Here is a 9,764-nt window from a genome sequence, read left to right as displayed (position 1 = left end):
AACAGGTAATCAAAACTTTTGGATGAAAAAAATGCGCTAACTTTACTGTTTTAGTTTTTTTTTTTTTTTAAATCATTAGTGTATTTTTTCCCAAAAAATTGCGTTGGAAAGATCGCTGCGCAAATACCGTGTGACATAAAATATTGCAACAACCGCTATTTTATTCCCTAGGGTCTCTGCCAAAAAAATATATATAATTTTTGGGGGTTCTGAGTGATTTTCTAGCAGAAAATACAGGATTTTTATTTGTAAGCATCAAGTGTCAGAAAAGATTTAGTCTTTAAATGGTTAAACTGAGAACTATACACAGGGAGTTCAGTCCATTGAAGAAGAAACATTGTATCACTTTGCTCTTTTCTTGGCAGACTGCCCAGAGAGGAAACAAGTGGCTTCACTGATGTCTTCAAGAAACTTGCATTGACTTCTATTACAGAAGTCATTTGCAAGTCGCGCTGAAGATATCATCGGCCTTTTTTAACAGCACAATCGGCCGATGCCAATTAATTAAAAACCACCAAATATCGGCCGATATATCGGTCGACCTCTATTCACGTCCCCCATAGACTTCAGTGGGGTTCCCTTCAAACTTTGGGAACATCTATCTGTGGTTATCTGTTCGTGAATCAAATACAATCAGATTGGGTGCCGATCTGGGAACTGCTGCAAAGATGGCCCTACCGACATAACTGTGACCATACACACTTCAATTGTATTACCCGACAGGGCTGTCTTTATGCATAGGGACCCAGGTACACGGGGGCCCCATGATAATTTTGCATTACATTATACTTACCAACTGTCCCAGATTTGCCGGGACGGTCCAGTTTTTTACTAAGATGTTCTGGAATGGCCGTGTCCTGGGCAGCATCCCAGATACCTGCACTTTGCCCTCCTGATCCCAGTACTGTAGCCTCCTTGTACAGTGCCCTTCTGCCCCCCATACTGTGCCCTTTGTGTTGATTAGACTTCGATTTATGGCATGTTTTCTTATTGTTTAAAATAGATTTTATTGAAAGTACTAATTATATATATATATATATGTTTAATTCTATCAACTATTTACACAGTACTTTAATTCTTTAGAGTAGGGGCATCAATTGGGGCAGGCTGGTAGGGGCCCCAGTGCATTACTTTGCCCAGGGGTTCATAATGCCATTAAAATGGCCCTGTTACCCAATTGATATGTTTAAATCAAAACGATCAAACTGGCAAACAATCAAATAGCCATAACTTCCCTTTCAATCTATTTAGACTTCATTTCGATTGGATTCGATCAAACTGAATCGTTCAGTCATGGCAGAAAATTATTGATCACGTTGCACGGATTGGCAGCCCTGAGATACATTATTCACAAATCTGACCTTATTTCGATCAATCAGATTCTGAGATTACATGGTGAAAACATGTGATTGATATGCTTACAATTTATATATCCAAATCCTCTTTCCATGTCTTTATGGACCTTGCTTTGTGCACTGGTGCGCAGTCATGTTGGAACATGAAGGGGCCATCCCCAAACTGTTCCCACAAAGTTGGGAGCATGAAATTGTCCAAAATGTCTTGGTATGCTGACTCCTTAAGAGTTCTCTTCACTGGAACTAAGGGGCCAAGCCCAACCCCTGAGGGGCCAAGCCCAACCCCTGAGGGGCCAAGCCCAACCCCTGAAAAACAGCCCCATATTCCCTCCTCCACCAAATGATTTGGAGCAGTGCACAAAGCAAGGTCCATAAAGACATGGATGAGCGAGTTGAATGAGTTTGGGGCGGAGGAACTTGACTGGCCCTACCTCAACCCGATAGAACACCTTTGGGTTGAATTAGAGCAAAGACTGCGAGCCAGGCCTTCTTGTCCAACATCAGTGCCTGACCTCACAAATGCTCTTCTGGAAGAATGGTCAAACATTCCCATAGACACACTCCTAAATCTTGTGGACAGTCTTCCCAGAAGAGTTGAAGCTGTTATAGCTGCAAAGGGTGGGCCAACTCAATATTGAACCCTACGGACTAAGGCTGGGATGCCATTAAAGTTCATGTGCATGTAAAGGCATGCGTCCTAATACTTTTGACAATATAGTGTACCGTATCTCAGATCCCTGACTTCCATAAGAACCCAGCCATTATAAAATGTAAACTTGCAGGACGGAAGACCGCGGATTACCAGTGAAGATGGCTGTTGTCACAAAACAGAGGCGAAGGTCACCATAGCTGCGCTTTTCTATCTCTAACACAATCGTCCGGGGAGTACACAAAATGCTCCGCATACTTCGCCATGACAGAGCGTGATGCAAAACCCCGTCCAGGAAAATATTTCTCAGACCAAAGCATGCCAGCTACACTCATGTTTTTGACATCTGCAGAAGATATTAAAAGGGGAAATGCAATTACATTTCATTTTATGAGACTTGAACGGCGGTTATAACAACATATGAAGCAAAGAATGATATGGCTAAGAAAATAGTGCTGGACACATACATACAACAATGAATAGCCAAAAGATAATAATATATCATATACAGTATAATAATAATAATAATAATGATATATAATAAATAATATATAATAATATTAATAATAAATAAAAATACATAATAATAATATATAATAAATAATGATGAATGGTGAAATGTATAATGGATACGTAAAAAAATAAAAATAATAAAGAGATATAAATAAATCTAAATATATATATATATATATATATATATATATATATATATATATATATATATGTATATGTATATATATATATATATATATATATATATATATATATATATATATATATATATATATGTATATATATATATATATATATATATATATATTAATAATAATAATAGTAATAATAATAATAATAATATAATAAATATATTTTTATGCATATATTTAGCACTTATTATATTAGTGTCACTGGTCCCCAAAAAGTGTCAGTTAGTGTACGATTGTTCGCCGTAATATTGCAGTCCCACTATAAGTCGCTGATCTTATATTATTACTGGTAGAATTTTTTTTTAAATAAAATAAATAAAAATAATTAAAAAAAATATCCCATAGTTTATAGACCATATAACTTTTTTGCAAACCAATCAATATACGCTTATTGGGATTTTTTTTTACCAAAACATGTAGCAGAATACATATTGGCTTAAATTGATGAAGAAATACATTTTTTACAATTTTTTTTATTAGATATGTTTTATTAAAAAAAAAAAAATATATATATATATATATATATAATGATTTTTTTTAATTGTCTGTCTTTTTTTCTTTATAGCGCAAAAAATAAAAACCGCAGAAGTGATCAAATCCAACCAAAATAAACCTCTATTTGTGGGGCAAAAAGAACACAAATTGTATTTCGGTACAGCATCGCAAGACTGCGCAATTGTCAGTTAAAGTAACGCAGTGCTGTATCTCAAAAAATGACCTGGTCATGAAGGGGGGTAAATCTTCTGGAGCTTAAGTGGTAACGAACTCTGATCATCCCTTTAAAAAATGTCACCCAAACCTTTGGCCCATCTAACAGTAGCTCTCATGGTTTTAAAGCTAAACTCCAGACAATAAGTTATACACATGGTCAAAGTACATTTAATTGCATCCGATTTGCAGAACGTGTGAATAGGAGCGGTTTTCAATGTAGCCGGTTCACACATGTCCGGGGAGGCCACGGTCTATTTCCTGTGTGATTTTGGGTCCAGTTTAGGTGTGAATTCACACACCTACATCGCACCTGAACCGGTGAACAAAACCGCACCGGATTCCAGACTGCAAATCGCAGCCGCACATGTGTGACCCGGCCTTAAACAGGTCGTGTTCATCAGCACTGCCACATGCCGGACGTGCTGCTTCATTTTTGTTGTGGCAAAGCATCATGATGGCAGAATGAGTACAGCCCTGAGCCCTTCTTCAAGTAGGTGATTAGAAGGTGGGAAAAATGCACTGCAACCACGTGCTTTTACCACTCCCTGGTCACCTGTGTGAACAAGCCCTAAGGGAAGATAAAATACTGCATGTATTTCCAAACACTTCTGTTCCTTTAGCTTCCATTGGGTGAGATGAAGGAAGGTGAGATGAGCGCTATTCTCAGGACACAATCATATCCAACACATCGAACGATGTCACTCATTTCCATCATAAATAGTGATGGCCGAACGGTTCGCCCGGCGGTCGTTTCGTGGCAAATTTTGGCTGTTCGCGGTCCGCCCGATCGGCGAACTATTGCCGCCGTTCGCCAGGCGGACTTCCGTGTTTACTGTGTAAAAGAACTTTGACCTATGATGACACATCCATCATGGGGTACAGGACAGCCAATTGAGACATTACAGCACATGGACACTTGGACATTCCCCCTAACTTATAAATACACCCGATCCGGCGGCCATTTTACATTCTTCCTTCTGTCACTATAGGGAGAGGTTGCTGTGTGGAGCAGGGAGAGATTGCAGTGACCCAAATCGCTAGCTATTTGGTACACAAAAGTTCTTTTCAGGACTGGTATAGGTGTTAGGTGTAGTTCAGGATATAGGTTTGAGGCAGTGCTGTGCTAATGATTGTTGCAGCAGCCTGAGTGTCTTTTGTCAGTTTAGAGAGAGGGACAGGACGGTGTGTGCTGTAGGGACAGCCAGTTTAGTCATTAGCTGTTACTATCAGGTCCACAAAAGTGCAATTCAAGTTATTGTTCCAGTAGCCTCTGTTTTGTCAGTTTATATAGGGACAGGCAGGAAGCAGTGTGTGAGGCAGTGAGGGTCAGTTTAATCAGTAGCTGTTACTATATTAGGTCCACAAAGGTTCTTTTCAGGACTGGTATCAGTGGTATGGTAATAGGCTCGTACACGTATAATATTCTTTCTTCCAAATATAGAAAGAATATTATACTTGACTGCTGCCCTTCTGCTGTAGTCTGCTAATCAGTCACAACCTACTTGTTCCACAAAGGTCCTTATAAGGACTGGTAACCTGGTGTAGGGTGCTATAGTACATAGGGTTGAGTGAGGTACAGTCTGCTATTCCGTAAGGACTGGTATAGGTCCACAATACATAGGGTTGAGGTGCACTACTGCTGACCGCTGCCCTATACTGCAGCAGTCCTTTATCAGTATAGGGACTGACGTACAGTCTGCTAATCAGTCACACACAACCTACTTATTCCACAAAGGTCCTTATAAGGACTGGTAACCTGGTGTAGGGTGCTACAGTACATAGGGTTGAGTGAGGTACAGTCTGCTATTCTGTAAGGACTGGTATAGGTCCACAATACTTAGGGTTGAGGTGCACTACTGCTGACCGCTGCCCTATACTGCAGCAGTCCTTCATCAGTATAGGGACTGACATACAGTCTGCTAATCAGTTACACACAACCTACTTGTTCCACAAAGGTCCTTATTATGAGGGGCTCCCACCATCCCTGTGCTGTGCTGACTTCCTCCTGGGGCTGCTTATTATGAGGGGCTCCCACCATCCCTGTGCTGTGCTGACTTCCTCCTGGGGCTGTACCTCTGCTGTGCATATTATGAGGGGCTCCCACCATCCCTGTGCTATGCTCATTATGAGGGGCTCCCACCATCCCTGTGCTATGCTGACTTCCTCCTGGGGCTGCTTACGGTGTAGGTGTCAGTGCTGTATATCACGGTGCTGATGTCAGTACTCTCTATCACGGTTCTGCTGTCAGTGCTGTATATCACGGTGCTGGTGTTAGTGCTTTATGTCACGCTGTTGATGTCAGTGCTCTCTATCACGGTGCTGGTGTCAGTGCTGTATATCACGGTGCTGGTGTTAGTGCTTTATGTCACGCTGTTGATGTCAGTGCTCTCTATCACGGTGCTGGTGTCAGTGCTGTATATCATGGTGCTGGTGTTAGTGCTTTATGTCACGCTGTTGATGTCAGTGCTCTCTATCACGGTGCTGGTGTCAGTGCTGTATATCACGGTGCTGGTGTTAGTGCTTTATGTCACGCTGTTGATGTCAGTGCTCTCTATCACGGTGCTGGTGTCAGATGACTCTATCACGGTGCAGGTGTCATTGCTGTATGTCACGCTGCTGGTGATCATCTCCTGCACCCTCTTCTTTGCCTACCCTGGTCCCTGACCTTCCCTCTCCTCCATTGCCTTCATGCGCTCCACAGTCCTGAATTGTCAGAACAATTTCCCATATAAAAAAAGAATGCTTGTAGTTGTCGATCCCAGATTCACCTCATACATGTGTTATGTCATTGGCCATGTGGTGGGACTATGTTTGCACAGCTATTAATTATTTTGTGGCTGCAAATTTGACCTGTAGGTTTGCAAAGTTCGCCTCCCATTGAAGTCAATGGGGCCCGCCGCGAACGTTACGGTTCGCGAACTATCGGCCGCGTTCGCGGTCCACGTTCGCCAAACGTCCCGTCGGAAGTTCGTCCATCACTAATCATAAACACTGATATTATATATTATACCAAGAGGTATTCATAATGGGGGATAAATACACCCGGAACAGACTGACTTATTGGTGACCAGCACTCCTCTCCCCTATAGATGTTCCTCTATAGGTACTCCTCTCCCCTAGAGATAATCCTATATAGGTACCCTCCTCTATGGGTACTCCTCTCCCCTAGAGATAATTCTATATAGGTACTCTCCTCTATAGGTACTCCTCTCCCCTATAAATATTCTTCTCTTCTATAGATACACCTCTCCTCTACAGGTACTCCACTCTTCTATAGATACACCTCACCTCTTCAGGTACTCCTCTCCTCTATAGATACTACTCTCCTCTCCAGGTACTCCTCCCCTCTATAGATACCGCTCTCCTCTACAGATACTACTCTCCTCTTCAGGTACTCCTCTCCTTTATAGATACTACTCTCCTCTACAGGTACACCTCTCCTCTACAGGTACTCCTCTCCTCTTCAGGTACACTTCTCCTCTATAGATACTACTCTCCTCTACAGCTACTCCTCTCCTCTTCAGGTACACCTCTCCTCTATAGATACTACTCTCCTCTACAGGTACACTTCTCCTCTTCGGGTACTCCTCTCCTCTCAAGATACTACTCTCCTCTATAGATACTACTCTCCTCTTTGGGTACACACCTCTATAAACGCTACAGTCCTCTTCAAGTACACCTCTCCTCTCAAGATACTACTCTCCTCTTCAGGCACTCCCCTCCTCTATAGATACTACTCTCCTCTACAGGTACTCCTCTCCTCTATAGATACTACTCTCCTGTTCAGGTGCACCTCTCCTCTACAGATACTACTCTTCTCTACAGGTACTCCTCTCCTCTATAGATACTACTCTCCTGTTCAGGTGCACCTCTCCTCTACAGATGCTACTCTTCTCTACAGGTACTCCTCTCCTCTATAGATACTACTCTCCACTTCAGGTGCACCTCTCCTCTACAGATACTACTCTTCTCTACAGGTACACCTCTCCTCTATAAATTCTCCTCTCCTCTACAGGTACACCTCTCCTCTATAGATACGACTGTCCTCTACAGGTACTCCTCTCCTCTATAAATACTCCTCTTCTCTACAGGTACACCTCCCCTCTACAGATACTACTCTCCGCTTCGGGTACTCCTCTCCTCTATAGATACTACTCTCCTCTATGTGTACTCCTCTCCTCTATAGATACTACTTTCCTGTACAGGTACACATTTCCTCTTCAGGTACTCCTCTCCTCTATATATACTCCTCTATAGCTACATCTTTCCTCTATAGATATTCTTCTCTTCTATAGATTCACCTCTCCTCTATAGATACTACTCTCCTCTTCAGGTACTCCTCTCCTCTATAGATACTACTGTCCTCTACAGGTACCCCTCTCCTCTACAGGTACTCCTCTCCTCCATAGATATTACTCTCCTCTACAGGTACTCCTCTCCTCTATAGATACTACTCTCCTCTACAGGTACCCCTCTCCTCTATAGATACTACTCTCCTCTACAGGTACACCTCTCCTCTATAGATACTACTCTCCTCTACAGGTACTCCTCTCCTCTATAGATACTACTCTCCTCTTCAGGTACTCCTCTCCTCTATAGATATTACTCTCCTCTACAGGTACCCCTCTCCTCTACAGGTACTCCTTTTCACCATTGGTAATCTTCTCTTCTATAGGTACTCCCCTCCTTCCCAGATACTCCTCTGTAGGTACACCTCTCCTTTATAGGTACTCCTCTACAGGCAATCCTCTTCTTAATAGGAACTCATCTTCTCTATAGCTATACCTCTCTTCTATAAATATACCTCTCCTCTATAGGTACACTATAGGATCTCCACTATAAGCGCTCCTCTCCTCTCTATATAGTTGCTGCTCTTTTCCTCCTCCAATGTAACAATTCACTCTGTAAAGAAACAGAGGTCTAACCCCGCCTCTTTGCTCGCATCACTCCTCCCCCTGTAAGCCAGCGGCCAATCCGATGCGCTCCTTGCTTTATTAGCAATGTAACCGCCCCGTGTCTTATCTCCGCGATGATCCATGTAATGCGGGGGGGACTCTCCCGGGATTCAGTCGTACAGTGCGGGAGAACACATCTCTCTTTTTATACAGATAAAGATACAAAGTATCGGAATCACATATAGAACACTCCATACGTCCTCATGATAGGAGTCAGAAGAAGGTGGAATGAAAAAACACAGGCAGCTGGCTCGTTGGTCTAGGGGTATGATTCTCGCTTAGGGTGCGAGAGGTCCCGGGTTCAAATCCCGGACGAGCCCTATTTTAAATTTTTTTTTCCCTCAAAAGTTTTTTTTATGTGTGCAGCAACATGTGTATGTCTTCCTGCAACTTTCTTTAATTCGCTGCTGTAGGCTCTAGCCCCAGATCCTTTGTAAAGCTAGCAACGTCACTGGTAGGGATAAGCTTGATGTTCGACTCAAACATCGGCTGTTCGCACGTTTGATGAATACCAAACATTATGGGCCGTTCGCGCCATCGCAGTGCATTGCTGGGTCATGATTGGCCAAGCATGCACTGTAACCCATGCTTGGCCAATCACAGCGCCGGCACCGAGGAGAGACATAATTGGCCACAGGCAGGATGCCTGTGGCTAATTATAGCTCAGGCTGTTTAGTACACGCCCCACACTATATAAGGCCGCCAGCGCGAGGCCTTGTGTAGTGTTCCGACGTCTGCTAGAGTTAGTGGGTGTTGTGTGCCTTCAGCGCAGTATACACCTGTATCTACCTTTATTGCTGTTCTCTAATAGACCCATCTGCAGGAGTTAGTGGGTGTTGTGTGCTTCCAGCGCAGTATACACCTGTATCTACCTGTATTGCTGTTCTCTAAGCTCTTGTACACACAGTCGGAAATTCCGACAACCAAATCCGTCGGATTTTGTCCGAAACTGTTGCATACAAACAGTCGGACAAAGTTGTCGGTAAATCCGACGTGATTATGTTATTTCGTTACGACTGGACTACGTTCACGCTAGTAGCCAATAGCTTTGGTGTAGGAATTTGATCTGAGCATGCGTGGCACTTTGTCCGATCTGAATTTTCTACACATGATCGGAGTATGTCCGATCAGAGCATTTTGTCAGAAAATTTTACCAACAAGTTGGAAAACTTGGTCCGACGGAAACAGTCCGATGTAGACCACACCTCAGTCGGAATATCCGACAAAACGGTCCGATCGGACACATTCCGTCGGACTCTCCGACCGTGTGTACAAGGGCTTATAGAGGCATCTGCAGGAGTTAGTGTGTGTTGTGTGCCTTCAGCGCAGTATACACCTGTATCTACCCTTTTTTGCTGTTCTCTAATTGAGCCATCTGCAGGAGTTAATG

General features: G+C 42.9%; 1 non-coding gene across 1 annotated transcript; it reads left to right on the top strand.

Annotated features, from left to right (window-relative positions):
- Nucleotides 1-8,622: 8,622 nt before the first annotated feature.
- Nucleotides 8,623-8,694, top strand: TRNAP-AGG (transfer RNA proline (anticodon AGG)). Its single transcript has one exon. It is a non-coding gene; the product is annotated as a tRNA-Pro (tRNA).
- The last annotated feature ends 1,070 nt before the right edge of the window (nucleotides 8,695-9,764 follow it).

Source organism: Lithobates pipiens, unplaced genomic scaffold (assembly GCF_037356315.1).
Source record: "Lithobates pipiens isolate NorthernLeopardFrog02 unplaced genomic scaffold, aLitPip1_a1.2 Scaffold_23, whole genome shotgun sequence".
Taxonomy (NCBI): Eukaryota; Metazoa; Chordata; class Amphibia; order Anura; family Ranidae; genus Lithobates; species Lithobates pipiens.
Note: the sequence above shows the minus strand (reverse complement) of the source record. Positions and strands in the feature narration are given on the sequence as shown.